Genomic DNA, 27,383 nt, shown 5'->3' on the forward strand with positions numbered 1-27,383 from the left:
CAACATTTTTCAGACCTTCTCGGAACCATTGCTATGCCTGTATGTTTCAGAATCTCCAAAAGTGATAGAAGATTTATCCCTTACAATCTTTAGGAGTGAAAAAGATGGGCAGAACTTCTGGGGACAGAACCTCAGGTGGGTCATCTTTTTCTCTGCTGAATTTATTGGCTTTCCAATAAGTACTCCAGGGATGAGCACAGACTGCTTCATACTAATCACATTTCCCCCATATTTATAGATGGATGGCCAAGTGTCAGTGTGGTAATGGACAATGAAAAATATGATGACCTACTAGTTCAAATTTGTGTACTTTGTATCAATAGATACTCTCGCCACCTCACCCCTGTCCCACCACAACATACGCACAGATACACACACATTGAGCCACCTAAACAGGAAGCTAAATTATAATTGGAAGGTTATTTGGTGAGTACAGGATTTGAGCAAAGGGAGAGAAATATTAATAAAGCAACAGAGCTTTGTCCAACACAGATATATAGATATAGATATATAGATATAGATATAGATATATCTATATATATACACCTGCTAGTGGACCAGCTATTTGTGATTATAAATGTATATGCTCATTTTATATATTGTGGAAAACATAATATCACCTTTAACCCAACTCATGTTTATGCTGGGCACATGGTGACCACCCTTTCTCTGCTCTGTGGTAGCCATTTGCTTTTTTTGGAGTATTTTTCAAGTTGTCAGTATTGTCAGATTTTGCCAGAGTTTACATCTTATTCTCTTCATTGTGGTAAATTTCTTAACCAATCATTTCAAATTGTTTTTCTATATATTTTTTTATCTAAGTATGAAAAATTAAACATTTTAGGAAGGGTATTATTATTTGATCTATGCACTACTCAGAAGCCTTATTCTACATATGAAAGAATTTTTTAGTTTTAAATATAATACACTGGATTGATGGATAAAGACAAAAAATAAATTATGCCTACCTACTTTTAAAATAGCCAAATATAGGGTAAAATAAAAACAGCCTTAATGATTTTTTAAACTCTCGTGTAATTGACTAATTCTACAGTAACTGGGGTTGGTAGTAACTAAAACCTGTTACATTCCTAATGATGCCCAATGAGCCATGGGAAATGAATAGGTGGATACAGTCCAGTTGCTAGAAAATAGTTGTTTGTTACTGACTTGTCTGAGAGGAAATGAACACTTTCATCTATCAGGGACAGAATATAAAGTGTTCCTCACTGAAGCATTTCTAAAAGCTCTAAGCTCCTTTGAATACTGATAGGGCTCTGAAATTAAAGGTAAAATATGCAAGTAATCTGGGCTATCACAGGTTATTTTATGAGATTCTGATATTTATTATTCCTTTTGTAAGTATGATTTTCCCAGATCCCAAAGCCAATAAATTCTATAATCCTTATTCTGTATAAAGTTATCAGCAAGGTAATGTATAGTTTCCTTTAAAAAAAAAAAAGTGTAAATTACTAAGAAAAATCAGAATTCATGTGGAATTCATAGGAGCAGGTCTTAAAGAGAACCACAGAATCAGTAGTTCTCAAATGTGGCTACACATTGGAGATTTTACAAATAACGATGCCTAGATCCTGTTTCCAGAGATTCTGACTTAAGTGGTCTGTGGTCCCAGTATCCACGTTTTAAAAGCTCCCCAGTTGATTCTAATATGCGTCCAAGGTTGAGAACTACTGTAAAATGAAGGGAATTCAGGAGTCACAGAAAAGCAACTCCACTACTTTCCTGAGAGTCTTTGAATAAGCATCATAACCCGGAAACTTAAATTACCAATAGTCATAGAGGTGGTGGGTAGCTATTTTACTGCAAGATATCAGTCTAGTATTGCTTACCTCAGTGTTTACTCTTAACTGCCATAATGAAAAGTGTAAGACTCTTCATGTTCAGGTATGGTTTGTGTAGAGTATGTCTGAAAAACAGTATTGTGACTGATTTCCTCCATTCATCCATTCAGGGGCTCAACCATGAAAGTTTTTAAAGGGAGAATCATTTGGGGGAGGGGGTCAAAGTCTTCCTTATCTTCCACTGTGTACAGACTTTCTTCTGATTTGTTGGTGGTGAGGTAATAGGGCAGAGCCCCAGGGATCTTGTGTTCGGCCTGAAGTTACCATCCTCCACCTGGTTGGGGGCCTTAGTTCCTGCAGAAGTATTCAAAGGTATTGTTTTGTATTTCCTTGAGGAGGAACGAGGACCCTGCTTTAATCCCTGCTTTAATTTCTTGATTGATCCTTCTTTGTTTCTGCATTCCTTCCCTTCCCAGATAAGCAACTCTGAATCTGCCCTTTGGAACTCCGGGAGGGTCAGGGAGGCTGAATGAAGCCTATTTCCTACAAACAAGAAACAGGGGACACAGAAAGGATTTGTCCCTGGGAGGGCGCCACAGGGTCCTGCTCCATTTCATAGGCATGCATATGTAGGGGAGCAAAAATAATTGTCTCTTTACCCTTCTAGATTTTTGACTGAGACTCCCCCTTCCCTGTGCTAAAAAGACAGATTAACAGGAGAAAAACAGAGGAGTAATAACCTGGATACCTCCTGTATACATGGGAGAGACCCAGGAAAACTGAGCAGCTCCCTGAAGTGGCCCAAGCCCCCACTTTAATTACCATCTTCAACTAAAGACAAAAGATGTTGGGGAAGGGGAACCAGTTATGGGAAGTTACCAGGACAAGCACAGTAAACAAGGATGAGGTTGTGATGCAGATCTGAGTCCCTGTCTTCTCCTTTGATAAAAGTTTCTAGGGATTTAGAGATTCTTCTCTTCCTGGTACAGAGAGGGAGACACACTTACAAATGGAGATTTCTCTTATAAATGTAAGTGTCCCTTACAACAGGGTGACTTCTGTCTGCTCTGTTTCAGAGATTCTCCTATATCTGTAGCCTCGCAAAGATAATTGGCCAGAAGTAATCTTTATGCCAAAGAAGCATATTTTGGAGGTGGCAAATTTTGCTCCCCTTGACATACATATGTAATAAATATGAAAAGCCAATAAAAAACAAACAAAAACAAAGGTAGTTAACCCTGGGCAGGAGGAGGGTACAGCACAGGAAAGGGGTATTGGAGGTGCACAGTTTTAGATTTAGGTGTGAGTTATAGTTGATATTTCACTTCTTGGCATGAGCATGTGTTTGTTATATATATATTTTTTTAATTTATTTATTTATTTTTGCTGTGTTGGGTCTTCGTTTCTGTGTGAGGGCTTTCTCTAGTTGCAGCGAGCGGGGGCCACTCTTCATCGCGGTGCGCGGGCCTCTCACTGTCGCGGCCTCTCTTGTTGCGGAGCACAAGCTCCAGACGCGCAGGCTCAGTAGTTGTGGCTCACGGGCCTAGTTGCTCTGCGGCATGTGGGATCTTCCCAGACCAGGGCTCGAACCTGTGTCCCCTGCATTGGCAGGCAGATTCTCAACCACTGCGCCACCAGGGAAGCCCCTGTTATATTATTATGTTTTGTAACTGTCGATGAAAAATTAATCAGTCGATCCAAATTTGAAGATTATAACCCAGGAAAAGCATCTCAGAAAGCTGTGAGAACTGTTCCACTAGTTAGAATTCAAGGCACAGTCTTTTGAGACAGAGAGCTGTACATCAAATGAAGTATTATGGACAGTTTACATGATCCAGATCTAAGTGTCAGCGTGGTGGGTCATGTGACCCCTTCCAAGATCAAGAAGGAATGTTCTCTTTCAGGAGTTGTCTTGTTGATGCTGGGAGAATGCTGCTCTTTATGGTTGAGCAGGTATTCCTGCCAATGGGGGAGGTCTGGTCGATGCATAATGCAGATACACAATGCACAGTGTGGGGAGAGAGGAGGCCAAAGGGCAGAGAACACTTTTTTATGTTTAAATTTTTCTTGTCTTGCCATAAAATATGAATTTTACTTCACATAACTTAGCTATACATTGCCTCAGTGTATATTTTATGCATCAAATATATTACAAGAAGGGAAAGGATGAAAGAAAATTGGAAAAAATTGGAGGCAAGCACAGAATTTGTGGCAGAAGACAGCATGCTTTCTTCAACATCTTGAATGCATCCTGAAACCCAGTGTTTACTGCTTTGTTTCTAAGAGATGCATCTGTTGAAATCATATTTATAAGGTACTTGTAAATACTTCTCGTTAGTTTAGCTAACACTCTCAACCCAATGTTTTGATGATGGCTACCATCGTTCATTGATTCACTGTTATACTCTGTAATGTCCTTAACTCTTTAGGCATCAAATCACATTAAATTGTTAAGGTGAAATGTATTTCCTTACTTATCGAAACTACACTTCATGCTGCTGGGACAGAGCCCCAAATCCTGACTCACCACCCCGCGTTCTGATGGTGGTTCCGCTCTGCAGTTCTCCTTCCTAAGTTGATATGCATCTATCTCCTTAGGACCAGTGGGGTATTTATCCTGTAATGGGTTTTCCGGCAACAAGTCTCATTTTAGAGGCTTCGGGCATCCAGACAGCACCCTCGTCACTGCCTCTCAGATGGTTCCCCATTCAAGAGCAGTCATTTAATCTCAGGACACTTTTCCTCACAGTCAACAGTTTTTCTTTTGTGTAATTAAATCTCATTTTTTCTGGATAGATCCATTTGTGCCAGAACTGTTCTGCTGCCTTGAAACTTGCACCATTCAGTTATTTTTAGTGTTGTCTCTTTCCTTTCATTAGCACAGAGCTAAACTGCACATACTTTGTTCTTTCAGCTTTCCCCAGATTAAGATCTTTGAGCTCCTTAGTCATTCATTTGAGCTGTTGCATTGAATTTCCTCCAGTTCATTTAAATCCTTGAGTTCAGTTTATTATGCCCAGAATCAATAAAGCACCATGTTCTCACATCTATTCACCAACCCCAAGCAGTGGTAGGTGTAAGGCTTATATACCTGCATGACTTTGCCTATTTGCTCCCTTAGTGGGCAGATTCTGAGCTAAAATGTAAATTCAATAAAGTTTTTCATAATGTTCCCAGTCTGTACTGGGAACTTTCCTCAGGGCAGTATCTCCTTTACAGCCTTTAATTTTTCAGTGCCTTTATGGTTTAATTTGTTTTTTAAATATACATTCGTATCAAAATTGAAAAAGATCTATGGTCAGTCTTTTTTGTTGTTGTTGTTGTTGTTGTTTGCGGTACCCGGGCCTCTCACTGTTGTGGCCTCTCCCATTGCGGAGCACAGGCTCCGGACGCGCAGGCTCAGCGGCCATGGCTCACGGGCCCAGCCGCTCCGCGGCATGTGGGATCTTCCTGGACCGGGGCATGAACCCATGTCCCCTGCATCGGCAGGCAGACTCTCAACCACTGCGCCACCAGGGAAGCCCTTTTTTGTTGTTTTGTTAAAACATATTTTCATTTTTCAATATGTTGTCTCTAATTAAATGGGAGGAATAGGTATTGCCTTTCAAAGGGATTTTATCTAAGTTTATCTATCTAAGTTTGAATAAAGTGCATTTTCCATACCTTGGAGATGGTTACACTCAGGAGGCTGCATCAGAAGGCATTATAGTTGTTCTTTTTCTTTTTTTTTTCTATGAAAAAAAATTTGTTGTAATTTTTATTGGAATTGCATTGAATCTAGATCAGTTTGGGGAGAATTAACATCTTTACAATATTGAATCTTCCAATACATGAACATGGTCTATCTCTTCATTTTTTGGTTCATCTTTGATTCACTTCATTAGTGTTTTTTAATTTTTACCATGTTTTGCAAATATCTTTCCCCAGGTTATAGCTTTTCTCAGTTCCTTTAAGATGTCTTTTGATGAACAGAAGTTCTTAATTTTTCAGTTATTTTAGAACAGTTTTAGATTTACAGAAAAGTTGCAAATTTAGTACAGACAGTTCCTGTACACCCCATACCCAATTTCCCCTAATGCTAATATCTTACATTAGTGTGGGGTATGTTTGTTACAATTCATGAACCAATATTGATACATTATTATCAACTAAAGTCCATACTTTAGTTGGATTTCCTTAGTTTTTACCCAATGTTCTTTTCCTGTCCCAGGATCCCATCCAGAAAACCACTTTACATTTAGTTGTCATGCTTCCTTAGGTTCCTCTTGGCTGTGAGTTTCTCATACTTTTCTTTTTTTTGACAGTTTTGAGGAGTTTGGGTTATCTCTTTTATAGGATGTCCCCAAATTAGGGTTTGTCTCATGTTTTTCTCATGGTTAGACTGGGGTTAAGGGTCTTTGGGGGGAAGACCACAGAGATAACGTGTCCTCATCATGTCGTATCAGAGGTCCATACTGTCAACAAGGATCATCAGTGCTGGTGCTGACCTTGATCACCTGGCTGAGGCCGTGTGTCATCTCTCCTGTCAGGTTACCCACCAGCCTTCCACACTGTCCTCTCTGGAAGGAGATGATTACATCAGCCCACACTTAAGGAGTTGGGGGGGGGGGGCGGTCACGCTTGAGAAAGGAATATGGACCTAAATCACTTGCAGTTCTTTTGCATGGAAGATTTGTCTTTTCTCCTCATTTCTTTATTTATCCAATCAGTCCTTTTTTTTTTTCTTTTAACGTCTTTATTGGGGTATAATTGCTTTACAATGGTGTGTTAGTTTCTGCTTTATAACAAAGTGAATCAGTTATACATATACATATGTTCCCATATCTCTTCCCTCTTGCGTCTCCCTCCCTCCCACCCTCCCTATCCCACCCCTCCAGGCGGTCATAAAGCACCGAGCCGATATCCCTGTGCCATGCGGCTGCTTCCCACTAGCTATCTACCTTACGTTTGTTAGTGTGTATATGTCCATGACTCTCTCTCGCCCTGTCACAGTTCACCCTTCTATAGTTGTTCTTTATTCCTGGAATCAACCTGATTCTCTGGATGGAAGAACAGAGGGTGTGAATCCCCAGCTCCAGCTGGTGGAGATCACTTTGCTCAGAAGATTTACATGTAAATTTGCATTCTCTCTGGAATCACTGATTTCTTTCAGCTTTTCCTGGAATTGGGAGCCAGAGACATCTTCTGACCGGCAGACCCGATAGCCTGGAGCGTTCTTGCGCTTTTACTTCCATCATTCAAATTATACTATTGTGTGGATCATTCCCCAGAGCTCATTGCCCTTCTCTGCTAGGAATACCAATGTATATTTGCATTTCTTTCACTGTGTACCCACAACTCTTCTTTCTTTGCCCCTATGAGATGTATTCAAATATTAAATATTGTCCCCGTATTTCTACCTATATTCCAAATGCCTTTGAGACCTGGTATAGACAATCTTGCTCTTCTTCCTATTGCATTTTAACCTCATAGGCTGGAAATATATTGATGAATTGTATATAAGGTTGGCACTGTCCCTAAAACTGAAATCTATTCACTCTAATACAAAAGTTCAGGAAACCATATATATAATGTGATGCACATCATCACTACTTTTCTAATGCATGCTTATTATTTACTGTACAAGTTTTCAAATATAAGTCCTATACACACACCTTTCACAAAAGAGCAGCATCAGTGTTAAATAAACCACTGCTAAATAGGCATGTTTTTTTTTTTGTTATTACAACTTACCAAATCAAATTACTTATTCCAGTGGAATGTCATTCGAACATTATATTGTAGCTATACCAACAAGGAAACTTAATCTATTAGCCAAGGTAGAAAATAGCCTTGATATAGTAAACCGATTGTTATGATGTCAATTACATGCATACACAGAAGTTTGCTTGTTTTTCTTTTTTATTTGTATTGGAGTATAGTTGCTTTACAATGTTGTGTTAGTCTCTGCTATACAGCAAAGTGAACCAGTTACACGTATACATATATCCCCTCTTTTTTAGATTTCCTTCCCATTTAGGTCACCACAGAGCACTGAGTAGAGTTCCCTGTGCTATACAGCAGGTTCTCGTTAGTTATCTGTTTTATACATAGTAGTGTATATATGTCAATCCCAATCTCCCAATTCATCCCATCCCCCGCTTCCCCCCTTGGTATCCATAAGTTTGTTCTCTACATCTGTGTCTCTATTTCTGCTTTGCAGATAAGTTCACCTGTACCATTATTCTAGATTCCACATATAAGCGATATTATATGATATTTGTTTTTCCCTTTTTGACTTACTTCACTCTGTATGACAGTTCAGGTCTATCCACGTCTCTGCAAATGGCACTATTTCGCTCCTTTTTATGGCTGAGTAATATTCCATTGTATCTATGTACCACATCTTCTTTATCCATTCCTCTGTTGATGGACATTTAGGTTGCTTCCATGTCCTGGCTATTGTAAATAGTACTGCAATGAACATTGGGGTGTATGTATCTTTTTGAATTATGGTTTTCTCCAGGTATATTAGCAGATAGTTGGTCCTTAGCATAATGTGTGTGTGTGAAATATGTCTATGTAATTAAGATAAAATACACTGTATCAATCATGGCTTGCTGATTGAATCCAGCAATACAAATTAGTGAAGAACATTTAAAAATTGAAATAGTTTTAAAAGTTAGAATTCCTGTATTTTTTCTGAAAAACTGGGAGGTCTAGAAACTCTAGGTCCTCATTTTAACTTGGTAACATTTGGCTGGTCCTTAATGGGGGCTTCCTCCTTTTAGATGAGTGAGCACAGTCTAATTTAGCACAGCTACCATTGGATCCGTTTTCCTTACATACTTTATCTTCCTGGATATTATAGGTATTTGACTTTCAAACCTGAATATGAAATAAAGCTTTATGATGTAATATAAGTTGGTAGAAATAAGTTCAGTTTACCTATGTGAAAAACATAATTTCTCAACTGGCTAATTGTTCTGTATTATATTCAGTTACCTGGCATTTGGTTTTCACTCATGTACCTTTTCAATAATCATACATTCATTATCATTTGGTAATATGACAAATCTACCCCCTCTACAATTAACTTTAAATCACTCTTTATGTTAGCATGTGAGTATATGTGTATGCCTATGTATACATACATACACACACATACTTACACACTTAAACTTTTGTTTGATTCTCTCAATGACCTTAACAGTAAAGGTACTTTTTGTCTGTTGATTTATACCTCAGCCTAAACTTGAGCAAAAGATTCAGCAAATCAGAATAATACAGTTATGATATTTTTCGATTTATTCTCAGTAAATATGCATTATCTGTATAACCTGCATGTGATATAAGCATACATTACCTATGCAATGCACTATAATAAAAAATAATTCAATAATCAAAAATAAGCATGCATTCTCTCCATAGCGACCAGAGAATAGAGTTCCTCTGTTGAGCCACATGACTGTATAGGGGAGGAATTGTCCCTCTACCTTTCTAGGTTCTTGACTGAGACACCCCTGTAATAAAAGACAGATTAGGAGGAGAAAATAAGGAGTTTAATAATATGTATATCTCTTCTATACAGGGAGAGACCCAGGAAAACTGAGTAACTCCCTGAAATGGCCCAAGCTACCACCTTAAATACCATCTCCAGCTAAAGACAAAAGAAGATTTTGTGGGCAGGGGATCAGGGTGGTAGAGAGCCAGTTATGGGAGGTTATTAAGAAAAACTCAGTAAATAAGGGTATAATTGTTATGTAGATTTAAGTGCTTGCCATCTCCATTGCTAAGAGTTTCTAGAGATTTGGTCATTCCCCTCTTCCTTACAAATTGAGATATCCCCTATAAACGCAAATGTCCCTTATTTAAAAAGTGTAACTTCTATTCAGTTTTCAGAGCTTTTCATATGCCTTTTGTTTCTTGAAAGTAACCAGCTCAAAGTAATCCTTATGCCAAAGGGGCATATTTTGGAGTGACATATCCTGCTTCGCTTCAACTAACTACAGTAATTTTAGATTATTTCCTTACTAGGACTCCACTTCTATTCTTAATTCAGCACATTTGTATTCAAGCAGGTTATCAGTAAAACTGACTGCTAAGGAAGGCAAGAAATACATTTCCCTAGAAAACTTAGGCGTTCATAGTTCATCAAACACACCTGTGAAACTGCTAGGTGGCGTTTCGAGGGGCTCCGAAGAGCTCCAGTACTGTATGTCTCAGTACAGAAAGAATTCATTGAGAGGCAAAATGATAGATAAGAAGTGATCTATTAGAATTGGGTGCTTGTGAGACTTATAAGAGGGTGGGCAAGAGGGTGTCACACGCCAAGGACTTAGTGGGCTACAGTTTTACAATCAAAGGAAAAAAGGGGAGGGGGAAAAGACCACCTTCTTCCTCATTCTTGAGTAGACATCACACTTTCATCATCAGCTCCTCCTCCAGGTTGGGCAGGGGAGTTTTCTTGTCCCTACATGGTCAAGCTGGGACTGTCATGGTGCAATGGAAAAATTATTTCAGGTTTCAGTACAATGACGGTCTTTCACTTTGAAATGTCACCTTTCCATAAATTATTGTTTTTTATGTGTGCAGAGAGCATGTCTTGGGGTTATTAGCTTACTGAGGTCACTGGGCAGGATGTGGGTCTCTTGCCACCATTGTTTTATTGTTTGGGAGCATGTCTCATGTTTCTGTTGCATGGTTTTGCTGCTAAGCAAGCCAGCTTGGTTCTGTGGTTAAGCAAACCTGCTCTTTTGAGTGATCATTAACTTACAGGGGTCTCTCATACTTTTTTCTTTACTTACAATCCCCTAGTGGGATTAACTATTTAACTACCTACTTTGTCCCTTTACTCTGTCCCTATCACCTATACTAATCATGTATTATATGTATAGGGTTGGGTTAAGTGTAGAGGATAGAAAAATGGAGAAACAGATAAAGCCCTTAAAGTGTTCACAATCTAGTACAGTGTAGAGTAGATAAATTAATATAATGTAGCAGGTTCCATATTCACTAGTAAAGATTTATCTTATATGGTATAGAAGCATAAAAGGAAGTGAATGATTTTGCTTAGGGGAAGGGTGATATTTGAAATGCATCTCAAAGAATGTAAGCGTTTGCAGGATGGGAAATTGGGAGTATGGAGGAGTTAGGGGTGCATTCTAGGAGAGAGGGACTGGTAATACAAAAGCTTAGAGGAATACTATTTCTTGATGTCTTGGAAGAACAGTGAGTAGTTTTATGTTTCTCAAATATTCCCTGCTTGAGGGAAGTGCTGAAAATGGGGCTAGAAAAGCAGTAAATGATGAGTCTGTGAAGACGTTTAAATCATCTTAAGTGGCTGGGAAATAACTTCTACAAAATTTTAGTTGTATAACGTAATAAAATCTCCTCTTAACCCACGTACTTATTGTAAGTTCCTACTTCTCTGAGTAGAGGAATAGACATAATAATAATACAATATCATACATTTTTACACACATTTTGATTTTCCAATTACTTTAAGTACATGATGGATTTGACACCATTGATAATCCCTATGAGTTGGTTGAACTTGGCATGGTATTATCAATTTGCAGTAGAAGAACAGAGGAGAAGTCAGAGGAACAGTGAGCGAAAGCAGCTGGCCTTGTGTTGTATCTGCTGTGTTGCCCTCCACATTCTTCATCAAATCAAAGGATGTTGAGCTGAAGGAGAGCTTAGTGGCATTCAGCTCCGCTACGCTGCACACCAGCTATACACCAGGCAATCAGTATGGTTTGGACACAGCTGATATAATTTGGTGGAACTCTAATTGAATTTTTTCCCCTTCTTAATATCATTACACCTATAGAACATCTTCAATTAAGTGTCCCCCCATCAGTCTCAAAATTAAATATCCCAAATGGAACTCATTATCTACTCCCACATAAACCAGCTCCTCATGACTGTTTCCCCTTTCTATTATAGGCACCACTGCTTCCAGGCTCTTAAATCTGAAACCCCTGGAGTCATTTCTTTTCTTTTTTTTTTTTTTTTTAATTCCTTTTCCATCAGCCACTGAATGCTATTGATTATTCTATGAAATCATTTCTATGCATAACTTCCTTTACTTTATGGGTAAATGTTTTGGAATATATTTGAACAAATCAAGGAATTAGTGAACGAAAGAATGAATACGTGAATAAACCAATGAATATTCACTGTTCTCATTACCTTTTATCTATAGTAGTACAACCGTTTGCGATGTGTAAGAGTATCTGAGTATAAGCAGCTGCCCCCCACCCCACATAAATTAATCCTTTGATGAGGGATTCCCCTTACATGTGCATTCTTTGAAACTCTCTTAAATTATATTAAAATGCCTCTTACATTCAAAGCCACTCTGTCTTGCTTTACTTTGAATAAGATAATACTCTGTAGAAGACACATCGTTGCATGTTTTAGATCCACAAGGTGAAATTGATTGAAAAAAATGAAGATAAATATCAAATAAGGATTAAGTTAGTCTAGGTATATGACTTCATCATTTTACTTGCTAGGTGTCTTTTTTTTTTTTTTAGTAGAGGGAAGGATTATTTATTTATTTATTTATTTATTTATTTATTTATTTATTTTTGACTGTGTTGGGTCTTCGTTTCGTGCGAGGGCTTTCTCTAGTTGCGGCAAGCGGGGGCCACTCTTCATCGCGGTGCAGGGGCCACTCCATCGTGGTGCACGGGCCTTTCACTATTGCGGCCTCTCGTTGCGGGGCACAGACTCCAGACGCGCAGGCTCAGTAGTTGTGGCTCACGGGCCTAGTTGCTCTGCAGCATGTGGGATCTTCCCAGACCAGGGCTCGAACTCCTGTCTCCTGCACTGGCAGGCAGATTCTCGACCACTGCGCCACCAGGGAAGTCCCGGTGTCATTTTTTTTAATTGAAGTGTAGTTGGTTTACAATGTTGTGTTAGTTTCTGGTGTACAGCCATGTGATTCAGATATATGTGTGTGTGTGTGTGTGTGTGTGTGTGTATATATATATATATTCTGTTTTCAGATTATTTTCCTAGGTGTCATTGTTAATGAGTCTTTTAGCTATCACACGTACACACACACTCACATATATAAAACAGTACTGTATATCTAAATATACACCTGAAAGACAAGTGGAGAGATGAAAACCACCACAACTTTCTTACCGGCAAAAAAAATGAATGCCGTGTGAGATAAAGTTTTCACAGTGAATAATACAAACATTCAAGAAGTACTGTATCTTAAACTGTGTGGCTGTAAATGGAAATGATGTGTTCTGGAAAAAAAAAAAAAACACTGCTTGATGAAACAAAAAATTGGTTCTTTGGATAAAGAAAACAATGACATCAAAGCTACCTGCAAAGAGACTGAATAAAACTGTTTAATGAAACATGAGTATGAAGGGGAAAAAAAGCCAGCATTTCTAATATTTTATCTTACATGTATTTTATTATTATATATAATTAATAAGGTGTAGTTCATTGTTAATGTTATAAAAGTTTATTTGGTTGTTTCATCTATAGCCCTTAAAGTTTATACATCCATGTTGGCCTAAAACCTTTTTTGGGGGGTGAGGAACCTATTTTCTCTTTGGAAAATGTAGACTGCTTAATACACGGTAAAGGTTCCGAACTCAGTTGTATCACCCAGGGTTGGCAGCTTGGGGGAGGTTCCCCACAACAATAAGCATTGTACTGACACCAGCAGGGTATTCTACAATTCAACTCAATTCTGACACTCTACCCAGAGATAGGAGATCACATCAGATTGCACAGGTTAAGGGTTCAGTCCCACAAGACTGCCCCCTTCCTCTCCCACTTCAAAAGCCAATCTTAAATCCAGGTTGTTTCCTAGATGTCTGACCAACCGGCTATAAATCAGAGGTTACTAGGAACCCTGCTTTGGGTTTGATTAATTTGCTAGAGCAGCTTACAGGACTCAGAGAAACATTTTGCTTACTAGATCACAGATTTATTAGAAAAGGATATAACTCCAGAACAGCCAGATGGAAGAGATGCATAGGGTAAGGTGTTTGGGAACAGCTTGGAGCTTCCATACTCTCTCCAGGCATTCTATTCTCCCCAAATCTCCACATGTTCACCAACTTGGAAGCTCTCAGAACCCTACCCTTTTGGGTTTTTATGGAGCGTTCATTACATAGCCATGATTAAATCATTGGCCATTGGTAATGGAACTCAATCTCCACCCTCTCTCCCCTCCCTGGAAGGGAAGTCAGGGGGTGGGTGGGACTGAAAGCTCTAACCCTCTACTCCTGGTTGGTTACCCTAGCAACTGCCCCCATCCTTAGGTGACCTAGGGGCTTTTCAAAGTCACCTCATTGACATAACAAAGATACCTTTATTTCTCTCCTCATAGGAAATTCCAAAGGTTTTAGGAGCTCAGTGCCAAAAATGGGGATGAAGAACAAATACATATTTCTTATTATAAATCACAGTATCACAAATGAGTTGGTTTTATGTTTGAGCACCCAAGATACATTTTACAAGGGGGCAGGAAAACATATGTCTCTCGTCTCTGCATCATGCTGCTATAGAGAAGGAAAATGTTTCCCTTCTTCCCTTCTAGGTTCTTTGACTGGCCTACTAATTAAATTGATAAAAGACAGATTAACAGGAGAAAAAAACACATTTAATTTCATGCATATGGGAACCCCAAAGGATGAGCCTCCCAGACAGTGAGGTAATTGAGGCTCATATGCCATCCTGAGCTAAGGAACCCCAAAGGATGGGCCTCCCAGACAGTGAGGTAATTGAGGCTCATATGCCATCCTGAGCCAAGGAGAGGGGGTTAGGGATCTGGGTATTCAAAGGGGAGGAAGACAATTCACAGGAAGGTGGGAAGAGCAAATGTTTGCCAGGCCATGAACATAAGACTTTCTGATATAAAACTTGATCTCGGGTAATATCTACTTGTACAGGCCCCCTATCTAAGTTCTTTTAGGCAGTTCAGGGGGAAGTAAAAAGCTCTTCTTGAGTCTGTTGATCCTTGATTGTCTTCAGATCAAAATAATACACATGCCAAAGTGGCATATTCTGGGGCAGCCTGCCCTGAACCCCATCACTGCCTTGAATATCAGACTTTGCTTCCTTATTAAGGACATGAAGGCTTCAGAAGGACAGAAGAGCAAAACTTTAGGAAGATTAATATAGAAGCTAAGGATTGAAAGAATTAGGTGATTAAACCTTAAATCTGCTTCAGGGAATTTATAACCTAATTGGGAAATCAACTTAAATATCTGAAAACTTAAAAAAAAAATTGTATTCATTTGGCCAGCAGATTTTTTTGGCCTATTATTTGTTTGTGTATAGTAGGATAAAAGACTTGTCACCCTTCAGTAAATTAGTATTTCCTTCGTAACTTTCTTCATATATGCAATAAATATATACTGAGAATCTATTGTTTGCCAAGGAAAGGAAATAAGTACTCTTTTTCAACGGGGGTTAGTTTCAGAGTGGACTGGAATGATTTGGAAAGAAGGGATTTGAGAAAGGGTGAATAAGATGCAGATTTCTCTCACAGAGGCAAGCCTTACAAGTGGGATGAACAGAGACCCAAATAATTTACTGATATGCATTATGGCATAAATGTCAGTAAGTGCATTTCAGTAATAGTTATAGCTAGGATTTTTTGAGCAATTACTATGTGTCAGACACTAAGCCAAGACCTTTCCAAGAGATCTTGTATTTAAATCTTACAATAACCTATTGAATTTGGCAAGATGATCACATCCATTTTAAAAATAGGAAAACCGTATTTTAAGTATCTCAACCATGATCCAACAGCTAGGCAGCGATCAAATCACCCTAAGCTATCGAAACACTATTCTTTGTTTCCACTACACTGATCTTTCATCAAACTTAATGTAGTCTCTTATACTCTTTTCCATCGTTGGGGCTGTTTCTTAAAGATTAGAATGTTTTGCAGTTTTGATTGCTATGTAGGCATGTACTGATTAAAATAACCCTTAGAAGTAATTTGACTAATTTTAGTTGCTGTCATCTACAATACTTTTATATATTATCCCTCTCAAAAATGTTTAATTGCTCTTCTTAAAGGCTTTCTAGAAATGCCTACTCTATTTTTTCAAGTTACTCTGTCTTTCATTAGATGCATTAGATTACTGACAGTTTCATGTAGTTCATGTACTGGATTCAAGATACAGTTCAGTTACTCAGGGAGTCCAAAAGTTAACAACTTCTGAAAGTGCATGAATCCCTTCTACCCACTGGTACATCCAAAGCATTCAGATTTTACTTGCTAAATCAGGGATTCTATCCCTTCAAGTTCCTTGGAGGATACTATCAGAACGAAAAGACTCAAAATAGCAGTCTTCCAGAATACAACATTGTGCTTTTAAATTTAAAAGAATTCCCAATATCACATTAGTATCTGCTGATGTGGTCACCCCAATTCCAACAAGGCACATTCTTAGAACTACATAGGTTATGCTTAACATGCCAAAATAAGTTACAAATTTAGTCAGTTAATAGATTTTCTTTAAAAAAACTATATGTACAATATTTGAAAAGCCTACTTAGTCACTTGGAAAAATTGGGGCTATGGCATTGAAAATTGTCTTCCTAGAAGTCCTAAATATGGCTATATTTCTCTAGCCCTCCAGATTAACTCCATGTTTGTCCGTCCTAAATAGTCAGGTTATTTTTAATATTCTGTCTTAATATCTCATTTTGTAAATACATTTTGATGCTGAAAGTTTACACATACAACATTAATGTTCTTTCTTTTTGGATATGAGGATTTTACTGGTGACCTGCATTTTTCAGTACTTCAGTGTGTGTAGTAATGGATTTGGGCTGTTATTCATGTCCCAGCCAATCTTCAACTTCACACACACTTTCTATTGCCAAACCTTTCACATCCATTCATCGAGGTTTGGAATGTAACCTCTGTCTCTGAAAAATAATTTTCTCATTGTTCCAGAGGAAGAAAATCAGTTTAAAAAAAAAAAAAACAAAGCTAATCAATGTCCTCACATAGGAATTACACCTGCAATATGGGCTATGGTTTAAAATATGCTGTAATCCACTGAACTCACTCAGGTAACACTAGTAGATTAACCTTTTAATATTCTAATTCTTTAATTTGTAAAATTGAGACTCACTTTACAACCACAGGCTTATGAGATATCTTTGTATCCAGATGCCAGAGGGATTTATCGTTTTCCAATATCAATAGAGTCTTCTGTAAACAAAAGAAAGCAAGCAATTTTTTGATCATTTCTGTATTTCTATCTTGACATTTCCTGTATCTTCTCATGGCTGTGTACTCCAAAGTTGATATTTACTTTTGATTACTCAGGTACTTAGATGGATGTTCAAATTTGGTAGTTTATATGTGTCCATAAACTTACAACTAATTTTTTGAAAGCTTCCCTTTCTATAATTAACAGTGATAATCTATCTTTTAAATGTGTTTCTGCTTTGGGTATCTTTTCCCAATTAAAATTAATGTCTTATTTTGTGAGACATAGCTTTATTTATTTTTAAACAAATAAACCCTAGCGAAACCTATGAAAAATTATTTTCAAAAAATATAAGACAAAAATATAAGAAATGCATGTGATAAAAACCAAGTACCTTTTTATATCACCACTATAATGAAAGGTTTGGGTTTTTAAAATAATTTAATACTGTTAATGAATTCATCCATGAAGGACCAAAGGCAATTATTGTTAACATCGATAGCAAAGCATATATAGTTGCTTTTACTTCATCCTAGCTTCATCCACATAATGGGATTTGATCATGACATCTAACAGTTTAATCACTTAAAATTATTAGTAGTGTTAGTATTTTGTATGTGTGGAAAAGGTCTTATGTAGCCATCAAGGTAAAGTTCTGTTTTCAGTGGTAAAACTGGTTATGAAAAATGTAGCAATTGATATCTGGAAATGAGACATTGAAATCTATGCTTGCCGCAAGTGGAATTTCTGCCAACACACAGTGAAAAATGGGAAAAGTCATATTGGTTTTATACGCAAATTATGTAGTAGCAAACCTACTTTACTTTTGTAATTTAATTATGGGAAATTCCCTTTTGAATTGCTCAGTCCGTTGATAACATTATGGAGACTCAACAATACAGTTTAAGGTTTAGATGCCAATACTACAGTTATTTTACTGGCAGAGATAAATCTGGAGCAAGCTCGGAAATGCTTTCTTCCTCTGCTCTTCTCCCTCAAGTTCAAGGATACGTCTATTTTCTCAAGACTCTTCTAAATAGATAGTTAAAAGCAAAATTGTTATAAAATCATTCGTGTATCATCCGCAAATGTGAGAAATAAACTGTTTCCTTGTTTGTTAGTTTTTGAAAACACAATTTTTCTTATTATTTTGAAAGTATACATTAAAGTAATTTTGCCACTTAAAAGGGCCAAAGGGAAATGAAATAGGAAAAAAGTTAAAAAACATTTCATAGCCAGGCTTTTGAACTTTATCCCTCAGTATCCCTTTAAAATTTCAAGCCCTCTGAGGAGACTTTTAGTTCTTCTTACTCTCTCCTTCTGCTTTCATATACCCCATGACATATCTCCCAGACCCTTCATATCTGTCATCATGGAGTAGCTTTTTTCCAATTTGATCGTACATATTTAGTCGAGGTGGAAACTGTATTATTTAACTTTATATTCCTTATGTACTCTCTGTGTACCATACATAGAGTCTAGGAGTTCCACAAATGTTTATATAAATTATACATGGAAGGATAAATGATGAATGGAAGGGGACTTCCCTGGTGGTCCAGTGATAAAGAATCTGCCTTCCCATGCAGAGGACGCGGGTTCAATCCCTGTTCGGGGAGCTAAGATCCCACATGCCGCAAGGCAACTAAGCCCGCACACCACAACTACTGAGCTCGCCCTCCTTAATTAGAGAGCCCATGTGCCACAACTACAGAGCCCACGTGCCCTGGAGCCTGTGCGCCACAACTAGAGAGAAGAGAAAACCCGCACGCCACAACTAGAGAGAAGTCCGCGCGCCACAACAAAGACCCGACACAGCCAAAAAAATAAAGTAAATAAATTAAATAAATAAATATTTTTTAAAAAAGACCTGCAAGAAAAATATTTTTTAAAAAATGATGAATGGAAGGATGGATAGATGGATGGTTGGATGGATATGTTTACAGTCCTTTCCATGTAAGCAATTTTTTTCAAAACAGTTGATCTCTAAAGTGCCCTTTAAGCTCCAATTACCTCATTAGTGGCACATAGTACAAATTTCAAAAAGGTAAACAAAAAAAGGTTATACAGTTAAAATTGTTTCTCCTATCCTGTCACCCAGCCAGCTAGTTATCCTCTTCCACTCTTATTAGAGAGAACTGGGATTACTGGTTTCTCATGTATCCTTCCAGAGGTACGCTATGCACATGCGTGCCTGCATGTATGCATACACACGTACAATTCACACCTATCAACAAGGTATGAGAGTACCTATTTGCTCATGCCATCAACAACAGAGTATATTTCAAACAGTTTGATCTTTGCGTATCTGATTGGTAAAAAAAAAATCATCTTTAATGTGAATTAATCTAATAATGAGTGAGGGTGACCATACTTTCAAATGTTTGAGCCATTTTCTGTTGCTTTTTCTATGAACGCTGTTCATTTCCTTTGCAAATTTTAGAATTCCTTCTAAAATTGTTTTAGAGCCAATTGATAGATGAGAACTAGTCTCTTTATTTTTGATCAGAAGCAGTATTATCCAGCATATTCAAACCTACTCATTCATTTGATTTAGCACTATTGCTCATTGTTTGATTGCTTCAAAAGATTACACAGTCAAGAAGGACAGTTTCAACATTCTCGACCATATTAAAAAAAGTGTTCTTTCAGCTATGAAGGCAGATCTGAAAAGAGGTCCTACAAACAGTCATGGAGGACTCTTTCCGACTTCAGGAACTTTGCACAGGCTGTTCCCTGGAAAAACCTTTGCTATTATTTTGCGTGATGGAATATTTCTCATCCTTTAGATGTCAGTTTAATTGTACTTCCTCAAGTATACCTTGCTTGATTATTAAATCTAGACTAACCTCCTCTGGCTCTCTATTGTAGGCATGCTGCATCTTAACGTCTTGTTTATTCCTTCTATAACATTTATCACATTTTGTAGTTATATCATTTTGTCATTTACTTGCTGTTCTCTACAATAAGCTGGAGGTTCCATGAGAGCAGTTTCCATGTCTGTCTTGTTTACTGTTTTATCTCCACTGCCTGATGCATGATGTGGCATAAAATAAACACTCAGCAAATATTCGTTGAAAGAATAAGTGAACGGACTCATCTAAGTTCTGCTTTGTTGGTCAAAAATTCAGCTATTACTCTGGAAGTAAACCAGCCAGATATCTATTTCCAGTGGACTGAGTTTAATTCAACTGAGTTTTTACTATGTGCAAGCTAAGAGATAGAGGGAGAGAAAGAGGGAGAGGGAGACAGGAAGGGGGAGAGAGAGAAGGAGGGAAAGAGAGGGAGAGGGAGAGAGAGAGATGGATTCTTGAAGGAGTTTATCGTTTTTACTCCTGCACTTATTCACCACTTACTGCAAATGGATTTCACAAATAAACTCTAAGGTCAGCCATCATCATTGCTCTGAGACAAATACAACCAGAGTACTTTGAGGTTCAGATATAATTGATGGATAAATGCAAAGCTGGGAGAAATTTATTAACAATGATTTTTAAACCTCATTTTTCTAGTAACTCTCAGGGGGGAAAAACTTAAAAAAAAAATTGTACAGGGACTTCCCTGGTGGCACAGTGGTTGAGAATCCGCCTGCCAATGCAGGGAACATGGGTTCGAGCCCTGGTCCAGGAAGATCCCACATGCCGCAGAGCAACTAAGCCTGTGCGCCACAACTACTGAGCCTGCGCTCTAGAGCCTGTGCTCTAGAGCCTGTGCTCTAGAGCCCGCAAGCCACAACTACTGAGCCCACGTGCCGCAACTACTGAAGCCCGCCTGCCTAGAGCCCGTGCTCTGCAACAAGAGAAGCCTCCACAATGAGAAGCCCGCGCACTGCAACAAAGAGTAGTCCCCGCTTGCTGCAAATAGAGAAAGCTGGCGCACAGCAACGAAGATCCAACGCAGCCAAAAAGAAAAAAAAAAAATTGTACATATTACTGGGGCTTTTCACTGTCTCTTAATTAAAATTCAATAGAATATGTATTTCAATAGATCATATATGCCAGGAGTCACCTAGGTGTATTGACTATTACATGATAATGATCATCTTAAGGGGGCTTTTATCCACCTAGTGTTTTACCGGGGATAGAGTTTGAAGTATAAAGTTAAATTAATTGTAATCTAAGAATGACTTCAACACATAAAATATCAAGGTTCAACCTTTCTTTTTGTACAGGCACTGACTGAATCTTTTAACCATTAATCCCCAGTCCTGTTTGCAAGGACTTTCCTTTTTGGAGAGATTTGACTTACCCTTTGAACCATGAGTTGATGCTTTCCATTTTGGTGTTTGGTTGCTTTTAGAGCAAGCCCTCTGAGGGAAAGAAGAGTATATGCAGTGAGATGTCTCCAAAGAAACTAATTATTAAAGTCAATGTAGAATGTAATTTATCAATGATTATTAACTCATGAACAGTGTGACTACCTGTATTTGTCCATGGAGAAAATATGGAAAGGTAGATGTTTAGAATAGTAAACCTAGGAAATAGGGATTGGAAAGTAGATCGTTTATAGAATAATAGGTACCTTCTCTTACTTTACGTGTCATTTGGAGAATTTTTTAAATGAATAAAACACCAAAAAATTGGCATGTAGAATTTGGTACTATGAACTGAAAATTGAAAAATATAAAAAATGTAAAAGTTAAAAGGTAAAAGAAATTTTAATAAGTATAGCTTTATGTTCTGACATTTGTGGGAGGCATGCAAAAAAAGGATCAACACATAAGCATCTATGTATTTTATGGTTGAATAGTAAAAAAAAAAAAAAAAAAAAAAAATCAGTGAAAAAGAATATTCCCTGAGGCTGTCCTGAACATAGAACTTTATTGTGGGACATTATCTCTGGAAACTCCTTCCTATTGCTCTCACTGCTGCTTCATCTTCAACCATGACTATTTGCCATGTGTTCATAATTCTGTCTGGGTTCCTTGACTGTGGTCTTTCCAGGCCAATCCTTGCACACACTGCTCTCAGAGTGACTCATGTAACATGACTTTCATGATCCTGCTTGTCCAAAGTTTCAACTCCTTAGCCCGGTCTCCAAGGTTCTCTATCTTTTGTCATTTCCCTGCTTTTATCTCCTCATTTCCTTCGCTCCTTGTCTGTCCTACTTACACTTTATGGCAGTCTCCTTAAGACCTTGAATTCTATTTCCCACTTTCTCAACCTGAAAAGGTTCTTTGATCATCCTTTGGGACCCAGATAAAATCTGATCTTTTGAATGATACATTTCATTAATTCTCTGTGGTGGAGTAAATCTCCCTCTCTGCTTTGATGTCCCTGTAGCACTTTGTACTAACCTGTATTGCAACAGCTGTCCTACTGCATAATATGCTCTTCTAAATGCTTTTCTCCTCAATCCAGTAATAATATCTGCAAAGCTAGGGCCTTGTATTATTGTGTATCTCATGTGTTAGAACTGTACTAAACGTCCATAAGAGATTTTAAATCAATTACTGTGGTACGTTACTTTGTTTTCAATCAAATTTATTTTTTAGAGTAGTTTTAGGTTCACAGCAAAATGAGTGGAAAGTAGGAATTTCCCATATACCCTCTTTTCTAATACCTGCATAGCTTCCCTGATTATCAACATCCTCCACCAGCATGGCACATTTATAACAATTAGTGAACCTACGTAAATGCATTGTAATCACCCAGGGTCCATAGCTTACATTAAAGTTCACTCTTAATGTTGGTGATACATCCTTAAGCTATGAAGATAGTGCTTTCGTTCTCTGTAAGAATACATATTGAAATTTGGGGGATATTTTGATGCAAGCATAGATGAAATAGGCCTTGGATTTCAAGAGTCAATTTTATCTTTAATGGACTTTTACAGTCGGGATATAATAAAATTCTTTAACATAAAGTAATACCAATTATATAGACCTTTACAACAGATAGTAAGGTCTGTGACTGTGTGGGTATGTCCACCAGAGATATCCCAAAGTTATATGTTTTGCCCGTGAACTGAGAAAACTAAATAAGCATCAATGTCTTAATTAGACTTCAACACAACAGGTGGAACCTGCATTTGAACGCAACTCGTGATTGCCTAGAATGTGGATCTGGATTGTATTCAGTCCTCCTAAAATCTCTAATCTCTACCAGGGGCTGAAGTAGAAATGAATCTTCTTTCTTTTTACTGACAGTGGAATTTTATATACTCTTCATTTGGGGTCTGGTGATGATATCTGTAGAGCAGCTTCACTTTTCAGAGTTATTCAGAAAGCTATTATAAGCTTCTTTTCTTCTCAGCAGGCAAATCCTGGAGTGACAGGACCCACTGGGAGTCTCCCATAGTGGCCAATCACAAAGGGAGATGCTTCCAGCACTCTCAACAAAGTCAGGATGCCTTTCTGGAAATGAGAATTTTTTCAGCAAATCTAAGTGTAAGCCAGAAAACCCAACAGACCATATAACAGGGATCACCCACCCAATTTTTATATTATAAAGGGTGAACACAGCCAGAAGATACAATTTACCTTCTTTCCCCCGCCCCTTCCCCATAGCTGACAGTACAGGGTTAGAGAAGAATTGTAAAGAGAGGAGTTTGGGAATTTGAAGTTTCCTTACTGACTAGCAACTGAAAAAGCACAGCTTTAAGAAATGTTCTGATTTGATTTTCTATGTTTGATAGTGTTTTGTGTTTGTACCTTTGTGTGTGATGTGTGGTGTAGGTGCTTGCAAAGTATCTAAGATATGTAGTAAACAAACAAACAAACAAAAATGCCTTTTATCCCCCATCATAATACTTGCTGAACTCTCTTTCTCGATGTTTCTGACAGAATAAACAAAGATCACAGGTACTAATGGGCTGTGCTTGAAAATGATACAAATATTTCACTTTTTAAAAACTTGTAGCTAATTATATCTTTAACAGACATAAATACTAATATCAGAGCTTAAGACATTACTATAAATTTAAATAAGGAATGTAAAACAATAAAATGTATTATCCAGAGAGACAAAATATTGACATGTGAAATAGTTTTTACTCATTTATGCTATCAGCCACCGTCAGAGATAAAGTAAACTTAATGGGGTCTGACAGGATATATGGTTGGTTAAATTGGCTAGAATTTTGTGGGATTTATATTTTCACTCTCTCTTGGACTTGGGAATCAAGTAGTAAATTATGAAATTGTGTATATTACTTTTTTTAATCCTATTTACAGTATCACACCAGACTCAATTTAGAGTAGATAGTATTTCTAGTTACCTTTCCTCAGAGAATAAACATTTGCTCAAATGCATTTCAGCATTTTAATTGTGTTAATAGGAATAATTCAAAAATATACTACAAAGCTCAGTACATTCCATTTCAGAGAGAATAAGGACAGTAATTGTTGACTCTGATTGATATTTTCCCATTGTAAGGAGAGTGGATTTTTCCATCTCTGTAACATTTCATTTCATACAGCACTCTAGAAAAGGCAAAATATACTTTTACTACTATTATAAAGATTAGAAGCAGAGGTAAATGGCTTAATTATTGTTAACATTATTAATAAAACTATGTTAATGTTGCTATGGTGCTTTATAATTCATGAATCATATTTGTGTATTTTAATGGATTTGATTGTTATAGCTAGCATCACCTCTCAGAATAGACCACGCAAAAGAGGGTGAAAAGAGCAGTACAAGTGGCACATGGAGTTTAAGAATTTATGACACTTGAAGTCTGTCACCTTAGACCATGTACTTAACACACCTCTGAGCCTCAACTTTCTTATTCAAAAAATGGGAATATTAATACTGACTTTATGGAGTGATTGATTGATTGGAAGTGAGGAACTGTTTCTAAAGTCCAGGCACAGCTGGGTTCTCAATATCCATAATTCCATTTCCCTTTTTAATTTAATAACCAAAGACAAGGGACTGCAGTGATGGTATTAAAGAGAAAGGAGGCAATTAAGCTTTCACTTAATGTTGATCAGCCCGCCACAGCAAGCCACCCAAGCCAGCATACAATCTATGAAGAGAGAGAAACCCACATTCAAGGCAAGTGCTGTGTGTTTTCTCTCCCCTCTTCCTCTCCTAGCAGGATGGCCACATGTGAACCAGGGCTTGGACTAGGATAAGGCAAGTGAGACGCTTGCCTCTAGTGCACAATGTAAGGAGCTATCTAAAAATTCACAAATTAAGATCACTAACATTTTATTTCAATATTTTGCACATCATAATTAACACCAACCAGTTCATGATGAGCAAAATATCAACATTTTAAGTAAATACAGGATCTGACCTTGCACTTGCATCACTCACTGCACTTGCCTCACCCTAATCTCCACTTGACCGCTCAACTCAGGGACTAGAATATTGGCCATTCCGTCTACCTATGTGCTCCTCCCTCATCCCATCCTCCAGTGGCCCCCAACCTGGGATAATAAACATACCTTGAATGTATCTTCTCTGATTTTTTCAAAATACCTTATCAGATATATCTGCCTCAATAATATTTCTTTGAATTTTAGTGTAGCAGTGAAAAGTGGACCCTCTTCTCCCAGTCCCGTCTTCTGAGAGGGCTTTTTAGTCTGGCAACTATGGAAACAGCATCAAAGAGAGAAAGGAATGTGGGGGGGGGGGTTCCGCTGCCCCCCACTCCATGCCTCCACTTCATGTCATACCATCCCGACTCTGTTGTGTGTATTATAGGATTTGTATTTTCTTTTTTTTTTTTTCTTCCTTTCCTCTCTGCCCCCTGTGCATTCAAGATTATGAAACTTTCTTGTGGGCCCTGCCTTTCCTTTTCCTCTTCCTGTTCACCCTGGTGGTGTGTGGGTGAGGTGGGGAGGGGGGACCCCCACATATATATCACCCCAACAGCCCTAAGTCTCCTCTTTTATTATTAGGAAACAAAACAACAACGACAAAAAATGGCGTCATGAATATGAACAGCATTGTCAGATGAATTAGTTGAAGTGTTCTTCTTTTTTTTTTTTTTTCTTTTTGTACTACAACCTGGATTTGAGTTCTGTCTATACTAATGACTGAATATCTGACCTTGGGCAAGTTGCTTAAGTTCTTTGAGCCTCAGTTTTCTCATTCAAAAAATGTGAATAATATTCCTTATGCCTTAGGGCCATTGTGAAAATATTTAATTTGGTGCTTGGCACATAAGACTTTGTTTTCATTTTCAAATGTTATTAAAAGGATAGTTGAGATTTACTTTTTTTCACATAACATCATATCCCTGAAATTCATCGTGATGGTTTTGTGTAGCAATACTTCCCTTGTTTTCACTACAGTGTAGTTTAATTATTCATTCTCCTGCCAAAGAGCTTTTGGGCTGCTGGAAGGTTTTTCTAATTTTATTTTGAAGAGTGCTGCTATGAACATTCTTGTACATGTTTCTTGGTGCAGATACTGCTCAGTTTTTCATGTCACCAACAGATATCTCAAGATTTGACCATGCTTTGCAATGAAATCCAGAGTCTATACCCATCGATTCCAATACCTGTCTCATGTTTAGCCAGACGCAACCGTTACTGGTTACCATGAGGGTCAGGTCTCTCTGCTGAATCCTTTTCTTTGAGTCCTTCAGCGCTCTTGCTCCTGGAATCTGGTCTGTGCTCAGCTGACTACTTTATTATGTCTAGGACTTGATTGCTTATTTTAAAGTCTTTCTACTCTGAATCCTTACCTGTTCACCCCAACATTAGTTGCACCTCTCTTTGTCTCTCTCTCACCTGAGGATCCAGCATCTGACTTTGCTCAGTGAGGATGAATATTCTTGTCCTCTCTTGTCTGTGTTCATTTTGACAATGACTCTTGATGAGGTTTTATACATTCCCTTGGGAAGAAAGAATCTCCTTTACTTGTAGTTAGTCATAGTCTGTCTTTGTTTGGGTTTCCTTAAAAGCCAAGTCCAAGACAAGGACTAGAGAGCAAGCAGTTCATTTGGTAGCAGGTCACAGGAAGCACAAGTGGGAGATCGGGGGAAGCAAGGAAGTAGGGGACAGACAATACTGAGTGAGTTGCTGGCTACCTCTGTACCAAACTTCGACTCAATCCAGTGGAGACCTCTGAGGAATGCACTTAGAGTTGTTCCTCTGCAGGACATGAGGCTGGGGACTACGTCTGTGGTTCCTATGCCTCGTTGATTGAGGGCTGTCCAGGGACATCACATTCCCTGCTCTGTGGAGGCTGAATTTCCATGACTTTGGAGGAAGTCTTGAGGCAGACACATGGAGAGATGCAGTGGGTGCTTGACCTGGTGAGCCTTTAGTGGGCCTGGGGACTGTCCCTCACTGTGCTGATCACAGTAGGCCCACAGATTGAGGTGTGTGGCGTCTGCTATGTAGTTCAGACGGGATTTCCCAGTTATCTGGTGCCTTGATCTACTTTGACAAAATGTCCCAAAGAAGATCCAGTGTAGCTCTGGCCCA

General features: G+C 38.1%; 1 protein-coding gene across 13 annotated transcripts in view; it reads left to right on the forward strand.

The window, feature by feature from the left end:
- The window catches only part of DMD (dystrophin), a 2,843,071-nt gene that overhangs the window by 1,005,615 nt on the left and 1,810,073 nt on the right, over positions 1-27,383 (forward strand). The window contains exon 1 of one of the 13 annotated variants that reach the window (XM_079909724.1): positions 105-135. The exons of the other annotated variants lie outside the window; for them this stretch is intronic. The gene's annotated coding sequence lies outside the window, so the exon portion shown is untranslated. Of the gene's footprint in view, positions 1-104; positions 136-27,383 lie in introns of those variants that run through there. 13 annotated transcript variants of the gene reach the window in all.

This window comes from Stenella coeruleoalba (assembly GCF_951394435.1).
Source record: "Stenella coeruleoalba genome assembly, chromosome: X".
NCBI lineage: Eukaryota > Metazoa > Chordata > Mammalia > Artiodactyla > Delphinidae > Stenella > Stenella coeruleoalba.